This window comes from Malus domestica, chromosome 11 (assembly GCF_042453785.1).
Source record: "Malus domestica chromosome 11, GDT2T_hap1".
In the NCBI taxonomy this organism is placed as follows: domain Eukaryota; kingdom Viridiplantae; phylum Streptophyta; class Magnoliopsida; order Rosales; family Rosaceae; genus Malus; species Malus domestica.
Window position 1 is genome coordinate 33,209,742 of NC_091671.1, and position 18,949 is coordinate 33,228,690.

The following is an 18,949-nucleotide window of genomic DNA, read 5'->3' on the forward strand; positions in this document are numbered from 1 at the left end:
TGTAAAGAGAAATGCTCTTTTTTCTATTGGGACTTTTATTAAAAAAAAAAGAAAAGAAAAAGAAACCTTAAATATTTCTCCAATTAATTATAGGCTAAATAGCCAAAATGGTCCGCAAGATTTGCATAACTCATCACTTTGGTCCCTAACATTTCAAATCGATAAAAGTGGTTCCTAAGATTGTCCATCAGCCATCATTTTGGTAATTCCGTTAAAAACTCAGTTAAGTGTCCCGGAGCTCTTGGCCAGAAGTTTGGGCAATTTTCAAAGCTTCGTAACTCAATCGTTTCTTAACCAAATTCGACCCATAATATATCAAAATGAAGATAGGAAAGTGTAAAATAAGATTATACCTATTTGGAAGCCCAATGGCTGCCGGAGATGGCCGGAAAATAGCCTCAAAGTTGACTGGTCCGAGGGAAAACTGGAAAACTCGCTAGAAACTGGGTAAACTTTAAACGTTCATAACTTCTTCGATACTCAACGAAATCAAGTGATTAAAAAACAAAAATTATATTTATTGAGAGACGAAGAGAATGGTACCTTTTTGGATGGCTAAATCACTGTGGGTTGGCCGGAAAACAGCTCGAAAATGGCTAACTCGAGACCAAGACAGCCACTTTTGAGCCATTTTCCGGCCAAACCATGGCGATTTAGCCATCTAAAAGGTACCATTCTCTTCATCTTGTCAAGAAGTATAATTTTTGTTTTGAATCACTTGATTTCGTTGAGTATTGAAGAAGTTATGAACGTTTGAAGTTTACCCAGTTTCCTGCGAGTTTTCCAGTTTTCTCTCGGACCAGTCAACTTTGATGCTATTTTCCGGCCATCTCCGGCAGCCATTGAGCTTCCAAATGGATATAATCTTATTCTACACTTTCCTATCTTCATTTTGATATATTATGGGTCGAATTTGGTTAAGAAACGATTGAGTTACGAAGTTTTGAAAATTGCCCAAACTTCCGGCCAAGAGCTCCTGGACACTTAACAGAGTTTTTAATGAAATGACCAAAATGATGGATGGTGGACAATCTCAGGAACCACTTTATCAATTTGAAATGTTAGGGACCAAAGTGATGAGTTATGCAAATCTCAGGAACCATTTTTGGCTATTTAGCCTTAATTATATTGTTATATTTGGTTTAATTTCTTTTATATATCTTAAAAGGCCCTTCCTAATAGCAGTTTTTGGCTCCGCCACTACCAGACCTTGTAGTAAGCTCACATTGATCCGTTGTGCAAACTCATAATTCATTCATATATGTGCCTCGTATTCATATTAGTGGTAAACTCAATACAATCAAATACAACATAACATGAAACGAATGAAGTTATTAAAAAATATCAAACCAAACACGACTGAAGGGCCTGTAGACTTACCATTGGGTCAATCTTGTTAGGGGTTCTGAATCAAAGAAAATGAAGCATGCATCACCCAACACTACCCAAGCACTTGCAAATGCTCAAACTTGCATTGGCGCCTAAGTTTATCCCTTTTTGCGGTGGTTTAGCAAGCAAAGAGCACTGAACAATTATTAAATTTGTTCACCAATACAGTTGGGTTAAAGATGTTTCGGTAATCATGTGCTTTACTCCGATTGATGTGTGTGTGTGTGTGTGTGAGCGAGCTTTCAATTTCACTAATTTGGTATCACTACATTTTATATTTAGTACAATCTGGTGTAAAGTTAGCGTTTTAGGAAAGAAAAAAAAATTCGTTAAGGGATGACGTGACACATGCAAAAATGTTATATTCAAGTAGATTGAAATGAGTGGAAAATGTGGGAGAAGGTTTTTCTATAATTTAAGTTTTCCTTCTTCTTTTTTTTTGTTTCTAAATCTTACTTTAAAATAAATAGCAATAATTATATTTTTATTATAAAGTTATGAACGCCGCGGGTGCCACATCATAAGGTACAAGACTTCTTGACAAAAATAATAACTTTAAGGAAAATTTTATTTAAACTCATGCAACATTTTTCTACACCAAGCTCACTCTCTACATCTATATTATTTTTAGCTAAACTATCAATATCTTTTTAAATCCTAATTTACTACCTAAATTATCCTCACAAACCCAATTCAATATGTAAATTTATCTTTACACTTATTTTCAAAAGATAAAAATCAAGATCAAAGCATACATTTTCTTTGACGTTCTCTCCTTCCATCACGTTTGCTGTATTTCCTTTCAAATTCTTCATGCTTTAATAGAAATATAAATCAAAATCAAAAGAACTGGTGAGAATTAAGAAACTTCTTGTTCATTTGTACTAGGTGCCGTCAATTTGTGTAAGAGACCAAACATCTCTTCTTTGCTAGGTACTGAGAGTGTAGTACCATTTGGAGGGGGTGTGTACTCATTAGTTTAAGTTCTCTCATTCTCTTTCATATTTGGCGTGTTTACTTATAATATATGGATGCAGAGCTATGTGGCCTTAAATAATTTTGAAGGAGTAAAAAGAGTCCTGGATGAAATGGAAACACAAGATGTGGAAAAATGCAGTTTGTCAACATATAGTAACCTAGCTGCCATCTATGTAAACGCAGAGCTTTTTGACAAGGCAGTGCAAACCCTCAAAAAGTCAAAAGAAATGATGAAACCTTGAAGCAACGCAAGCCGTACCATATTTTTATTAGCATCCATGTCTACACTTCTAATCTAGGTGAGATCAAAGGGTGTGGAAAATGTTCAAGTAATCTTTCCCCGCTACAAACAATATAAGCTATCTTGTAATGCTTCAAACCCTTTGTAAGCTAAACCATATTTGAGGGATTGAAAGAATTGTTGAGGTATTCATCAATTCCCCCCCTGAACTTGTGACCATTGGCCAATTTCCCCCCTCAACTTTAATTTTGGCCAATTTCCCCCATCAACTCTCATAATTAGTCAATTTCACCCCTCAACTATAATTTGGCCAATTCCTCCCCTCAACTCTCATAATTAGTCAATTTGCACCCTACTGTTAATTTTTTTTAATTTTCCATCTATTCTTTTTTTTTTCTTTCAATCTTTCTAATAACTTCCAACAAAGTACTAAAATTAACATAAACTCACCTGCATAATATAGGGTAAAATGTACAAAAACATAATACAATTAGGATGTGATATGGGTTGATTATAAGAAAAAGTTATGAACCGGGTTTAAAGCATGTAGAAGAAGAAATAATAATCCTAAACTCATGGATCAGACCTATTTCAATAAAATGGGTTATTCTTAATAAGGAGTCGAAAATTATGAATTGACTAGCCATTTTTGCACTAAAGCTCGATTCTCCGCAATTTACTTGAACTTAGCTTTCACTTTTATAAAGAAAATTGTATTCACATACAAAAATGTACACATCAATCCTTTTCGTTATCAATTTTGTATAGTAAAAACATCAAATAAAATTACTCCATACTGATTTATTATGACTAATAATACTATCTATGATAAATTGTAAAATTCTAAATTTTAATCTATTTGTAATAGGATAAAGACATAGGAAAATGATTAACATACATCTTATTTAGTTTCTTACACACACTTGTTTAATTATGATCAAATTAAAAAATTAACAGTATGGTGCAAATTGACTAATTATGAGAGTTGCGGGGAGAAATTGGCCAAATTAAAGTTGAGGGGGGAAATTGACTAATTATGAGAGTTGAGGGGGGGAATTGGCCAAAATTAAAGTTGAGGGGGGAAATTGGCCAATAGTCACAAGTTCAGGGGGGAAATTGATGAATACCTCAAGAATTGTTTGAGGAATGGGAGTCCATCTGCTTAAGAATTACATACAACAACAACAACAACAACAACAAAGCCTTTTCCCACTAAGTGGGGTCGGCTATATGAATCCTAGAACGCCATTGCGCTCGTTTTTGCACATGTCCAAACCCATTTTGTGTACGTGTTGATGCTTCACCGCCCAACATTCTGTGCCATACATCATTGCCGGCTTTATTGCCGTCCTATAAAATTTTCCCTTGAGCTTCAGTGGCCTACGACGGTCACACAACACGCCGGATGCACTCTTCCACTTCATCCATCCAGCTTGTATTCTATGGTTGAGATCTCCATCTAATTCTCCGTTCTTTTGCAAGATAGATCCTAGGTAGCGAAAACGGTCGCTCTTTGGTATTACCTGATCTCCGATCCTCGCCCCTAACTCATTTTGGCCTCCATTTGAGCTGAGCTTGCACTCCATATATTCTGTCTTTGATCGGCTTAGGCGAAGACCTTTAGATTCCAACACTTCTCTCCAAAGGTTAAGCTTCGCCTTTACCCCTCTTGAGTTTCATCTATCAACACTATATCATTTGCGAGAATCATACACCAAGGAATATCATCTTGAATATGTCATGTTAACTCATCCATTACCAACGCAAAAGGGTAAGGACTTAAGGATTGTTGATGCACAAAATCAGTGAGGACTTTGGTACAACAGAAAGTATTAAGTTATTGCTCTGGTCATTAGTGTGGATAAGTATGTAAAAGGATAAAGACAAGAAAGCAAACATAAGATGTATGTGGTTCACCCAGATTGGCTACGTCCATGGAGTAGATGAGTTCTCATTAATTGTGAAGGGTTTACACAAGTACATAGGTTCAAGCTCTCCTTTAGTGAGTACAAATGAATGATTTAGTACAAATGACATTAGGAAATATTGTGGGAGAATGATCTCGTAATCACGAAACTTCTAAGTACCGAAGTGTGGTATCGTCTTCACTTGCCTTATCTGTCTCATAGGTAGATGTGGCATCTTCTCTGGAAGTACTCTTCCTCCATCCAGGGGTGGTATCTTTAACTAGTGGAGATGCACAAGGTAATGTATCAATTTCACTTGAAGCTTACTTGTAGTTTCAGGCTTGGTCAAGCGCGATACAAACCATGTAGTAGGAGTCCCCCAAGTCGCCGAGCTAGGGGATCTGCTGAAAGAGGTGACAGACAAGGTAAGCAATCAGAGCTCCAAGCAATCAGTCCCAGATCAGAAGTTTGATTTCGAGTTCCGGCTGATTGTTCTCATTCTCCCTATCTTGCAAGCAACATGAAGGATAAAGAGAAGAAAAGGAGAATAGATGATATGAGATACTTTTGCTTTTGAAGAAGTAACTTTCAACAGACTTATTCTTGAACTGGGCGGGAGGGTTTTCTGGTTTCCTCCAGAGTATAAGGCCGACTGAAGAATTTGAGGGTCAAAACAAGTCCATCAAATGTAGAGTACGTTCGACCCTGCTGATATGGGATACTTTTGATGTTAACAAAGTAGTGGATGTATCAGCACGCGTTCTGTTATGCTTGTCTCCACATGCTTCCTTGTATCCTTCTCACTTTCCCTATCCGTTCCTCAGGCAGATGTGGTATCTTCTCTGGAAGCATAAAATGTTGAAGATGAGTACTCGAAAGCAATGCCAGGTAAGTAATCAAGTAAGGGGTTCCAGGCAGTCAGTTCCTGACTGGAAGCTTGATTCCAAGTGCTGACTGATTGCTCTCTTTCTCCTTGTCTTGCAGGTAAGAACAAGGCCAAAGGAAAAGACAGGGAAAAAGGATGATATGGGATACTCTTGCTTTTAACCCTGATGATATGAGATATTCTTGCTCTGGTGTAGCTTGTTTGCAGAGGTATTATCGGGGGGAAAGAAGCTGAGTATTTCGAGAGGCTTCGTTGGGAGTGCCCTCTCAAATATGAGGAAGGGTTGAGCATTTTTGCAGGTCTGCCTGTCCGTTGAGGATGGAGGTCGACATATATAGGAGTCTCCCTAACAACAAGTAGTAATGCTATTCCTTTACCCTGCTTGGTCATAGCACGGTAGTGGGAGCTGTCAGCTTCACGTGTGTCAGAGCACTTTGAAAAAGTGGTCTGTGGTATCTGGAAAGCTGATGTTGCGTGTGAAGATTACAAACAAGCTTTATCCAAGAAGATCTGGCTCTCGAAGTTGAGAAAGCGGTGCCTCTTCGATTTTCGAACAAGCAATCCTGTCGGGGATCTGGCTTTCGAGATTCAGAGAACGGTGCCTCTTCGATTTTTGAGAGAGCAATCCTGCTGGGAGTTTGGTTCTCGAGATTCTGAGAGCGGTGTCTCTTCGGTTTTTGAGAAATTAATCATGTTAGGAGTCTGGCTCTCGAGATTTGGAGAACGGTGCCTCTTCGATTTTAGAGCAAGCAATCTTGTTGGGAGTGTTTTCTCGAAAGTGAGTAAAGGTAGGGCATGTTTGCTAGTCTACCTTGCCACGGAGCACAGAGGTTGACACACAGAGACTTTCCAATTATCCAGCAGTGGTGCTGTTCCTTTACCCTTGTGGGTAATAATATGATAGCTAGACCTTCAAAATTGATGTGTCTAAACTTTGTTAGTGCTGTTTCTTTGCTATTCTTTTACCCTTCTTGGTCATAGCGATGTAGTGGGAGCTGCAAGCTTCACGTGTCTAAACTTTGTCAGAGATCTTTGGCAAAGTTATCTGTGGTACCCCTGAGCTGATGGTGCGTGTGAAAAGTGGATGATTGAACAGTAAGATTCACGTGTTTTCTACTTCACCAGAAATCTTCAACAGAATGCCCGTAATTTCAGCAAAGCTGAGTGTGCATGTGACAGGTGCTGACAAGGCTGAAAAGTACCTCTTCGATTTCTGAGATCGGCCCTCGTGGTCTATGAGCAGCCCAGCTTTTGAGAAAGCAAGCCTCTTCGATTTCTGAGATCGATCTTCGTGGTATTTAAGCAGCTCAACTTTTGAGAAAGCAAACGCTTCTTCGATTTCTGAGATCGGCCCTTGTGGTCTCTGAGCAGCCCAGCTTTTGAGAAAGCAAACGCCTCTTCGATTTCTGAGCAGACGCCTCTTCGATTTCTGAAGCTCCGTCGAGTGCAGATTTTTATAGAGGCTGGCATTAAGTTTCAAAGCACACTTGAATCTTCACCAGTAGAAGCTCTCTTCTTGCACTTCTAAGATCTTGATTTGTCCGACCTCTTCTCTCTTCAACACCTTTGAAAATGTCTGGCCCATCCGACCGTCGTTTTGACTTGAACCTTGTTGAAGAGGCAGCCACGCCTTCTCCAGACAACATATGGCGCCCATCCTTTTTATCCCCTACTAGTCCTCTTACCGTTGGGGATTCCGTGATGAAGAATGATATGACCGCTGCGGTGGTGGCCAGGAACCTTCTCACTCCCAAAGATAACAGACTACTTTCCAAACGGTCTGATGAATTGGCTGTTAAGGATTTTCTGGCTCTAAGTATTCAGTGTGCAGGTTCTGTGTCTAATATGGCCCAACGCCTATTTGCTCGAACCCGCCAAGTTGAATCATTGGCGGCTGAAGTGATGAGTCTCAAACAGGAGATTAGAGGGCTCAAGCATGAGAATAAACAGTTGCACTGGCTTGCACATAACTATGCTACAAACATGAAGAGGAAGCTTGACCAGATGAAGGAATCTGATGGTCAGGTTTTACTTGATCATCAGCGGTTTGTGGGTTTGTTCCAAAGGCATTTATTACCTTCGTCTTCTGGGGATGTACCGCATAATGAAGCTCCAAATGATCAACCTCCGATGCCTCTTCCTTCTAGGGTTCTATCCAGTATTGAGGCTCTGAATGATCCCCCTCTGATGCCTTCTCTTTCTGGGGCTCTACCGACTGCTGAGACTTCTCCTAAGCAACCTTTGTGAAGGCTCCCTCTTGTTTGTTTATTTTGACTCATGTATATGTACATATTTGTAACTTATCGGAGATATCAATAAATAAGCTTTGCTTCATTTCCAACGTATTGTGTTAAATACACCAAAGCTTTCTTCACTAAGTGGGGTCGGCTATATGAATCTTAGAACGCCATTGTGCTCGGTCCTGTGTCATGTCCTTCGTTAGATCCAAATACTCTAAGTCTTTTCTTAGAGTCTCTTCCAAAGTTTTCCTAGGTCTTCCTCTACCCATTCGGCCCTTAACCTCTGTCCCGTAGTCACATCTTCTAACCGGAGCATCAGTAGGCCTTCTTTGCACATGTCCAAACCACCGTAACCGATTTTCTCTCAACTTTCCTACAATTTCGGCTACTCCTACTTTACCTAGGATATCCTCATTCCTAATCTTATCCTTTCTCGTGTGCCCACACATCCAACGAAGCATCCTCATCTCCGCTACACCCATTTTATGTACGTGTTGATGCTTCACCGCCCAACATTCTGTGCCATACAGCATCACCAGCCTTATTGCCATCCTATAAAATTTTCCTTTGAGCTTCAGTGGCATACGGCGGTCACACAACACGCCGGATGCACTCTTCCACTTCATCCATCCAACTTGTATTCTATGGTTGAGATCTCCATCTAATTCTCTGTTCTTTTGCAAGATAGATCCTAAGTAGCGAAAACGATCGCTCTTTGGTATTTCCTGATCTCCGATCCTCACCCCTAACTCATTTTGGCCTCCATTTGCACTGAACTTGCACTCCATATATTCTGTCTTTGATCGGCTTAGGCGAAGACCTTTAGATTCCAACACTTCTCTCCAAAGGTTAAGCTTCGCATTTACCCCTTCCTGAGTTTCATCTATCAACACTATATCGTCTGCGAAAAGCATACACCAAGGAATATCATCTTGAATATGTCATGTTAACTCATCCATTACCAACGCAAAAAGGTAAGGACTTAAGGATGAGCCTTGATGTAATCCTACAGTTATGGGGAAGCTTTCGGTTTGTCCTTCATAAGTTCTTACGGCAGTCTTTGCTCCTTCATACATATCCTTTATAGCTTGGATATATGCTACTCGTACTCCTTTCTTCTCTAAAATCCTCCAAAGAATGTCTCTTGGGACCCTATCATACGCTTTTTCCAAATCTATAAAGACCATGTGTAAATCCTTTTTCCCATCTCTATATCTTTCCATCAATCTTCGTAAGAGATAGATTGCCTCCATGGTTGAGCGCCCTGGCATGAACCCGAATTGGTTGTCCGAAACCCGTGTCTCTTGCCTCAATCTATGCTCAATGACTCTCTCCCAGAGCTTCATTGTATGACTCATTAGCTTAATACCCCTATAGTTCATGCAATTTTGTACGTCATCCTTATTCTTGTAGATAGGCACCAAAGTGCTCTTTCGCCACTCATTTGGCATCTTCTTCGTTTTCAAAATCCTATTGAAAAGGTCAGTGAGCCATGCTATACCTGTCTCTCCCAAGACTTTCCACACTTCGATCGGTATATCGTCTGGGCCCACTGCTTTTCTATGCTTCATCTTCTTCAAAGCTACAACCATTTCTTCCTTCCTGATTCGACGATAAAATGAGTAGTTTCTACACTCTTCTGAGTTACTCAACTCCCCTAAAGAAGTACTCCTTTCATGTCCTTCATTGAAAAGATTATGAAAATAACCTCTCCATCTGTCTTTGACCGCGTTCTCTGTAGCAAGAACCTTTCCATCCTCATCCTTAATGCACCTCACTTGGTTTAGGTCCCTTGTCTTCTTTTCCCTTGCTCTAGCTAGTTTATAGATATCCAACTCTCCTTCTTTGGTATCTAGTCGCTTATACATATCGTCATAAGCCGCTAACTTAGCTTTCCTCACAGCTTTCTTCGCCTCTTGCTTCGCTCTTCTATACCTTTCCCCATTTTCATCGGTCTTGTCCTTGTATAAGGCTTTACAACATTCCTTCTTAGCCTTCACCTTTGTTTGTACCTCCTCATTCCACCACCAAGATTCCTTTTGGTGTGGAGCAAAGCCCTTGGACTCTCCTAATACCTCTTTTGCTACTTTTCGGATACAACTAGCTATGGAATCCCACCTTTGGCTAGCTTCCCCCTCTCTATCCCACCCACACTGGGTGATTACTTTCTCTTTGAAAATGGCTTGTTTTTCTCCTTTTAGATTCCACCATCTAGTCCTTGGGCACTTCCAAGTCTTGTTCTTTTTTCTCACTCTTTTGATATGTACATCCATCACCAACAAGCGATGTTGATTAGCCAAGCTCTCTCCCGGTATAACTTTGCAATCCTTACAAGTTATACGATCCCCTTTCCTCATTAGAAGAAAATCTATTTGTGTTTTTGACGACCCACTCTTGTAGGTGATCACATGTTCTTCTCTCTTCTTAAAGAAAGTGTTGGCTAAGAAGAGATCATATGCCATTGCAAAATCCAAGATAGCTTCCCCATCCTCGTTTCTCTCCCCAAAACCATGGCCACCATGAAAACCTCCATAGTTGCCTGTCTCCCTGCCCACGTGTCCATTTAAATCTCCTCCTATAAATAACTTCTCCGTCTGGGCAATTCCTTGCACCAAGTCTCCAAGGTCTTCCCAAAATTTCTCCTTTGAACTCGTATCCAACCCTACTTGAGGTGCGTACGCACTAATCACATTGATAAGTTCTTGTCCTATTACAATCTTGATTGCCATGATTCTATCTCCTACCCTCTTGACATCTACAACATCTTGTGTCAAGGTCTTGTCCACGATGATGCCAACACCGTTTCTCGTTCTATTTGTGCCCGAATACCAAAGTTTAAACCCTGAGTTTTCTAGATCCTTTGCCTTAAGACCAACCCACTTAGTTTCTTGTAGGCACATAATATTTATCCTTCTCCTCACCATAACTTCCACTACTTCCATAGATTTTCCCGTTAAGATTCCTATATTCCACGTTCCTAAACGCATTCTGCTCTCTTGAACTCTACCCTTCTGTCCTAGCTTCTTCACCCTCCCCCGTCCAATATAATCAAAGTACTTATTTTGTGTGTTTTGTGTAAAGTTGATAGGAGCATATGCTCCCAAACAACTTTGAGTGGAGTCGTTCGAAAAGAAGTTTCTATGGCCCCCTTGCTCATTTAACACTGCATCCGGGTGCCGATGGAGATACAGCGACCCTTGCTCACCTATCACTGTGCTCGGGCCACACAGCGCACCACTTACGGGTGACGCCCTAGCTTTAGCGCGATTTCGTTCTGGATTCATTTTCATAAGGATTCGACGTAACTGTGGAGTGCCGGCTGTCGACTACCTGACGCCATCCCCCTCCTCCTTTACCCGGGCTTGGGACCGGCAATGTAAGATAAATTTACACAGGCGGAGTTTGCTTAAGAATTACATAGCTGCAGGAAAAATCATATTGAGATGCACCAATGATGGCACATCGAATTTTTTCCTGAGTTCATGAAATAAAACTCATCAATTCATATCTAAGTTGGAGGATTGAAAACTTCAAAATTGATAACCATTTGTCAAAAAGAGCTTATTCTCTATGAGAGCATCTTAGGATTTTAGCAAGAATAGAACGCAAGAGAAAGATTGCGTGATAGTAATGGTTTGATTATTGGGAGTGGGTTTATTGATACATTTTAATCTTATTGTTAATTTTATCTTGTACTTTACGGTAATTATATATGCAATAGGATAAAAAAGATACTTCACATTTAAAATTTAAGTTGGATGTAGCAAAAAGTTATATGGATTCAAATAAAATTTCCCAATCCTTATCATTTTTATCTGTTCAATTTGACCCGCTGTTGCAAGAAACTTATAATTCAAGTAAAGTGTTTATTCATATGCTCTTGGTCATATCTTAAATTATGTCTTCCCTGATCTTGTTGTTATTTATAGATGTACAGATGCATCATTGTATTACTCATTTTTATTTATGTTTCCTTCTTCATACGATTAAGTGATTGCGAATCACGACTCTAGTAGCAGTAGTAAAATAAAATAGTGAGTTACCATAACCCAACTTTCTATGGTCGAGAGGTGTTGAACTGTGGTGATTGTAGTGATTAAATAACAACGGATGCACATAGTACTCAAATTGGTCCCATGGTCTAGTGGTTAGGACATTGGACTCTGAATCCAGTAACCCGAGTTCAAATCTCGGTGGGACCTTTTTTCTTTTTTCTTTTTTTTTTGTTCTTTCCCTTATTTTTCTCTTTGTGTTTTTTTCTTTTCTTTTGTTCTTTTTTTTGTTCTTTCCCTGGGAAACAGAAACGTTTTATATTTCAAGCACTAGAAAACTTGGAACCATTTATGGGGCTCGATCCCCCTCTGAAAAATTACCATTTCGTTACAAGAATTCTCGTCAAATTGGTTGAATCTTTGAGAAGTTTGATGGTTATGGGAAATTTCATTTGATAGTTTGAGTCCTTATATTCCAAACTAAAATAAAATAGGGGGCATATTGAAGACTGGGATGTTTGCATGGATCCACACCTTGTAAAAAATATAGCACCCTAATATTATGCACTACCAAATTTGATGGTTATGGGATGTTTGAGTTATACTGGTCGTGGCCTGAGCAGTGCACAATACCAACATTTGTGGAAAAGCTGAAACTTAAAAAAAAAAAAAATTAGTACTATTAATGTGACGACCCGTCCCAATTATAATTATATTTTCTCCCCGAGTAGGTAAAATGACGATTATGCTCTCGTTGGCTATGTGACGTAGACGTGCATATGTAGTTTTAAATTATTTTTCTCACTATCGTAATTACTCGACGTCACGAGTGCATTGACGCGAGTTGGACCCGAATTTGAGTCGTAACGAGAAAGTTACGATTATTAAAGTGCGTAAACGGGTAACTACGAACCAATTATATGGGCTCCTATTTCCTTTAGCCCAATTAGATAATATGTTTTTTTCTTCTTTGGGCCAATTAAAAATAGCTCTCTCTCTCTCTTTCTTCTTCTCCAATCAGAAACTCTCCTTCTTTTTCTCTCCTTCTCAATTCTTCCTCTTTCTTCTTCCTTCTTGCACTGTGACACCCACACACACAACCACACCAAAAATGTCACAGATCGAACTTTTGGAAATCACCATCATACTCACCTCAACTTCACGATCACCACCATACCCTTAGTTTTCTGTTTTGGTGAACATTGACCCGTCAACTCACGAGCTCCAACATGGTGGAACTTCGGAGACATGATCGCGGACGATTTGCAAGGTTTTGAGGCTCAAGAAGGCCTCTACACAACTTCCATAGGACCTTAGACTAGGTTTGGGACGGAGTGGACGTCGGAATAAACGAGTTCACAAAGTTGCAGATTTGGCCAGAACTTTCGAGGGATTTTCCGACCATTTTTCGTTGGATTTTGAACTTCTAATAGGTACAAACGTGTTCTACTCCTCTAGAGCTTTAAATCCATATAAATTTCATGGATTTTGGTTAAGAAATGAAGTAGATATAAGCATTTGAAAATTTTCCAGAAACCGGTGAACCAGACAGCGGCCGGCGCCGGCGGACGACGGAGTGACCAGAGAAGAAGGAGAATATTCCGTTAAAGTTAACAGAATATTCTAACGGCGTCAGGTACCGTCAGTTATATTTAACGGAATATTCTGCCAAATTGATGGAATATTCCTAACTGCGTCAGTCACTTGGATGGCACGTGCCTGCTCATAGCCGGCGCGTCCGACGTCCAAAATTTTTTCTAAAAATATGGGTGTGTTCGTATCGTCAAGTAGATCACGTTGATATATTCAAACCTTACATTTGACCAAGATATGAGAAGTTATTCCTAGGTTTTGTATATGTGCTTTATAATTAACGTAAAATTAATTATTTCGCATATAGGTGAGACGTACCCCGAGGACGAGCGTGGACAAGCGAGATTAGGGGGCTACGATCCTGCTACTTATCAGTGAGTGGGCATTTGTTACCGTTAGTTATATTTAACAGAATATTCCGCCAAATTTATGGAATATTCCTAACTGCGTCAGTCACACGGATGGCACGTGCCTGCGTATAACCGGTGTGTCCGAAGTTCAAAAAGTTTTCTAAAAATATGGGTGTGCTCGTATCGTCGAGTAGATCATGTTGATATATTCAAACCTTACATTTGAGCAAGATATGAGAAGTTATTCCTATGTTTTGTATATGTGCTTTATAATTAACGTAAAATCAATTATTTTGCATATAGGTGAGATGTACCCCGAGGACGAGCGTGGACAAGAGAGATTAGGAGGCTACGATCCTACTACTTATCAGTGAGTGGGCATTTGTTATATATATACACACACTTTAAAGTTTCCAGAAACGTTTTTATATAGTTTTATGCTTTGCTTGCCATGTCATAAATAAGTCATATTTTAAATATTGTATTGTGTGATGCTACGGAGGCTCAAGTAAGTTTCAGGTGAGCTTTGTGTGATTGAATTGGTTGTATTGTATGCATACATTTATTTAGAGCTCATCATAGCTGCACCTCGGTGTTAGTGCTCCAGCCCCGGGCCAGGGCATAGTCCTTCATGTGATTGTTCACCTCCCGCACCGCACACTCACCTTGGATCTAAGTCTGGTGCCAGCCTGTCGTACAGGTCACATTAGGTAACTCCCACTCATAGGTGACCCGCAATTTATCGCACAACCTTTACACCTCAGCCTTGTTGTACATGTCACATTATGTGACTTTGACTCGCGTGCTAGCCTAGATTAATGAGCTATAGGTTCAGTCGTACAGGTCACGTTAGGTGACTCCAACTGGCATACTATTTTATATTGATTTCACACCTAGCTTACATCTCTTAGTATTGAAACGTTATGACATGGTTAAGTTTTCACTGGCCTTGTGCGTTGGTTTTTCATATCTACTTAGTAATATTTTCTAGAAACTACACGGGTTTTACGGAGAGGGGTTATTATGTTCACAAAAGATTAAAATGATTATAAACGCTTTGTTTTTGCCCACTCACCCTTTTGTTTTGCGCCCATCCAAGTCCTAAGCAGCTGTAATTCTATGTCTTTCATGAGGACGATCCGGCGGTTTTGACATTTCCATAAATAGTGTAGGGAACTTTCTCTCTATTTGTATAATTAGTATTGAGTTAGCTCGACTGCACTTGTGTTACCTATGCTCTGAGTATTTGTATATTTGGTTGTGATCACTTCCACACACTTATATTTTACCTCTAGTTAAATAAGGTTAGTTTTGGTTTTTATTTATTCACATTTTCTCATTATTATCACTTCTATTGCGCACTTGGCTACGTCACCCTCACGTGACGGTCAACATGCCTCGACTCCGGTCGGGGTGTGTCAACTAAAGTTATAATATTCTATCAGAATAGGAGACGATTTCTAATATTTCTAAAAAAATGTGACAAGAGTAGCATTTTTGCTCGGTTATTTTTAGATTGCCTAAGATTTGTGTATACCTATGCATATATATCTCGCGCCTTCAATCCCCTCATTAGGTAAGCAAGTGAAATAGGAAACGAAAGATATAAATCCCGTTATAGTTCTTCACTTTTATGAGTTATGTTTTCTCTTTTTTTTTAAGGAAACTAGAATAACATTAACCAGGGCAAAAGCCAAAGAGTACAGGAAAGTCATGAAGGACCAACAAACATTAACAATGAGAAAGCAAGAAGGACAAAGAAATACAAGACATCACCAGGCTTCGGCAGAACATCGAACCCACGTTTTCCCAGCCACCAACAACCACCTAAGGGGTGGAGGGTAACCCATCCTTGTTAAGAATCCCCACTAGCGAGGATGGGGGTCAAGTGACCTACATGGAATTGCATATCCTAACTGCCAAATGCGATGCCACAAAATCTGCCAATGTGTTTGCTGATCTTGGAACCCAAGACCAGGTGCACCCTTGAAAGGATCTCCCCAACTCCAGAGCACGGCTTAGAATAGGGAGAACTTCCTAAAGAATGAACTCCATCCCAGCCACCAACGAAGATATGACTAGTTTGGAATCCGATTCTACGTAAATCTGATTGAAATTCCTCAGACGAGCAATAGCACAGCCTTCCCTTATCGCCAAAGCCTCAGCCATAAGCACACTAGGGGCTGCCACTTCCAATTTGCACACCTCAACATACCAAGCCTGAGCATCACGAATAACTACTCCCACAAAGCCCCAAACCTCACCCTGCCTCCAACTAGCATCAACATTCACCTTAACCCCATCACAAGGAGGAGGGGACCAATGGGGGCGACGATTTTGCACATCAGTACGAGGGGGATAGGGTAAAGTGGTGCACAAAGTCACTGTTGAGAAACACTTAAATTCATTTCTGATAATAGCAATAGTGATAGTAAGTGACGACAAACAGTGATCAAAGACTGTATTGCACCTAGATTTCCAAATATGTCAGCAAGAAAACGCAACAAAGGAAAGAGCCCTTTAATAGGAGATGGGATAGCGTTGGGCCATTGACACTGATCCGGATTCCCTTTATAAATCCCAACTCAGTCGCCTGTTGGAATAGCTTGGACAAGACTTCACTGATTATTAGGAAAATATAAGGGGAGAGTGGATCTCCTCAACGAAGACCACGAATGGGCTTAAAATTGTCCCTCGGGCATCCGTTAATTAGAACCGAGAGCTCAACCGACGTAGTGCATCTCATAACTAGATCCACCCAGGAACGATTAAAACCCATTTTCAACATAGCAACCTCCAGGAAATCCCACTCAACTCTATCATAGGCCTTGTTCATAGCAAGTTTAATGCCCAGCTCGTGCTTCCTCTTCGTCTTTCTAAGCTTAAGAAAATGAAAGACCTCATGGGCAATGACGATATTATCCTGTATTTGACGACCTCCAACAAGCGCATTATGACTCTGGGATATCATCCTAGGAAGGAAAAGTTGTAGACGATTAGACAAATTTTTTTAGAGGACCTTGTACGAATAGTTGCAGAGACTAATCGGCCAAAACTGATTCACAGACTCAGGGTTAAGGGACTTTGGGATCAGAACAATATGAGTGGCATTAAGTGAGCAGGGGATCCGACCACCCTCCAAGCAATCAACCATTTGACTTCAGCACAGATAACATCCCATAACGATTTGAAAAACATACCTTGGAAACCGTCCGGTCTTGGAGCCTTAGACCCACCCATCTGGAACGCCGCTTCATGGATCTCGTCATCCTCAATTGGCTTTATTAAAACATTATTCATCTCAGAGGTGATGGACGGGCTAATGCAATCAAGGAGATTCTCCCAGTCACGGCTTCCCGAAGACCGAAATAGATTTCTAAAGTAGTCCTTAAAAGACCTCCTGACACCCGTCGAGTCTTCCACCTAGTTGCCACTTCTGTCCTTAATCCTCGATATTCTATTTACTCACTTTCTCTGGATAGTAGAATGGTGAAAGAAAGTCGTGTTGGAATCCCCAACCTGTAACCAACGAACCCGGGACCGTTGCTCCTAAAACGCCTCTTCCTGTTTCTCAAGTTCAAGAATCATGGCCGTAGTTTCCTTGATCCTCTCGGCATTCGTACTCCAATTCAAATGCAATGAACCCAGGAGCTCAGTAAGATGATTAACTGAGGCTTTTCTATCCTGAAAGGTTTCATGGCTCCACATCTTTAAATTCTTCTTCAAATTTCTCTTCTTCTGGTGCCACTTTATAGCCAATCCCCACCAATCTGATTACACCAACTATTTTCAACCACTTCCTTACATCCCAGTTCCTTAGCCCAAAAACCGTCAAATCAAAATGGTCTATTACCCTTCGCAACCAAATAATTCGTATTAATTACCAAGGGGCAGTGATCTGAAGCTTTTACAACTTCATGGGTGACCGTCGTATTAGGCCATTGGACCTACCAGGGCCCATTAACCAAACCCTGATCCAATCTCTCTTGAACTAAACTATTGTTACGAGTTCCCCTCCAAGTGAAACGAGGCCCATTGAAACCCAAAACTATCAACTCCATATGAGTCATAAATGCATGCAAAAAATGTGGAGATCGTAAAGATCTGGTGGTGCATCCTTCCTTTTCATGATCTCACAGAAACTCGTTGAAGTCCCCCCCTCCGGAAAAACCACGGGCGCAAAGAAGGAATAAAAGTCTCTATTGCCCAATTCCAGAATGTGTCCTTCTCAGCACGATACGGATTCCTGTACATCCAAGACACTAGGAACCAATCATCCCGCCTTTTGAGCTGCATCTCCAAGTGGATAATATTTTTGGTGGAAAGAATGATATTTACCTCCCAACAATCTTCCCACCATAGACTTAGACCCCCCCCCCCCGCCGTCACTATTGGAGAGACGTTGAAGCCGCACCCGTATCCCATCCTTCTTCTAACTCCATCAATTCTGGAATCTTTCATTTTCGTTTAGATACTCTCACTTTTGCACATAAAAATTCCCTAAATCAAGAAAGACTTTTCAACCTTGTCCACATAGCGTTTTGACATTTTGGAGGTCTTGTGCAAATTTAATAAATAGACTCTCCTTATTTAAAAATTAATAATTTTTAAACAATATATTCATACAGAATTCAACAATCAATAATATTCAAACTTAATTAAAATCAGCATCTCACTTTTGCTAATTGAATGATCACAAGAGTTTTAAATGACTGAAATCACTATTGGAGAAAATGTTTTTAATACCAATTCTTAGTAAAAATGAGTTAATCATGAAAAAACACTTTAAGTACTTCTTGTAGGAAGAACTTTTAGAATCTAAAAATATTTTCTCTAAAAACAATTTTATATTTAAAAGCACATCTTAAACGAGCCATAAGTGTTGTGGAAGTGTTATTTCATTGAAGACATTAGTCCATTTTGTTATAAATTGTATTACGTCTACGTACCAAAAGTATTAATTTGCCTTTTCGTATTTTATGGTGGATTTTTTCAACATACTAATGACAAACAAACACTTTGTTGAACTTTTACCAAAAAAAAAAAAAAAACTCTTTGTTGTTGTAAACATTCCTAGAATAAGTATGATTGTGTAAATCCTAGATTAGATTTTATTCTAGTTATCCTTTCCTATTACAACTTGTATTACTTGGAGGAGAAGGAATATCTTCTCTCCCTTTACTACTATAAATAAAGGCACAATGTAGGAGGGATAACAACACACACATTCCCCTACAATTCTACAAACACACATCTCTCTTCTCTCTTTCTTTGCCGCCGACCCTAGTCTCTCTGTCAGATAAAATAGACCACAACACGTTATCAGCACGCTCCTACCGCTGTGCTTAGGAATCTGACGTTGAAGAATTTTTG

General features: G+C 39.9%; 1 non-coding gene across 1 annotated transcript; it reads left to right on the forward strand.

The window, feature by feature from the left end:
• Positions 1–11,771: 11,771 nt before the first annotated feature.
• Positions 11,772–11,843, forward strand: TRNAQ-CUG (transfer RNA glutamine (anticodon CUG)). Its single transcript has one exon. It is a non-coding gene; the product is annotated as a tRNA-Gln (tRNA).
• The last annotated feature ends 7,106 nt before the right edge of the window (positions 11,844–18,949 follow it).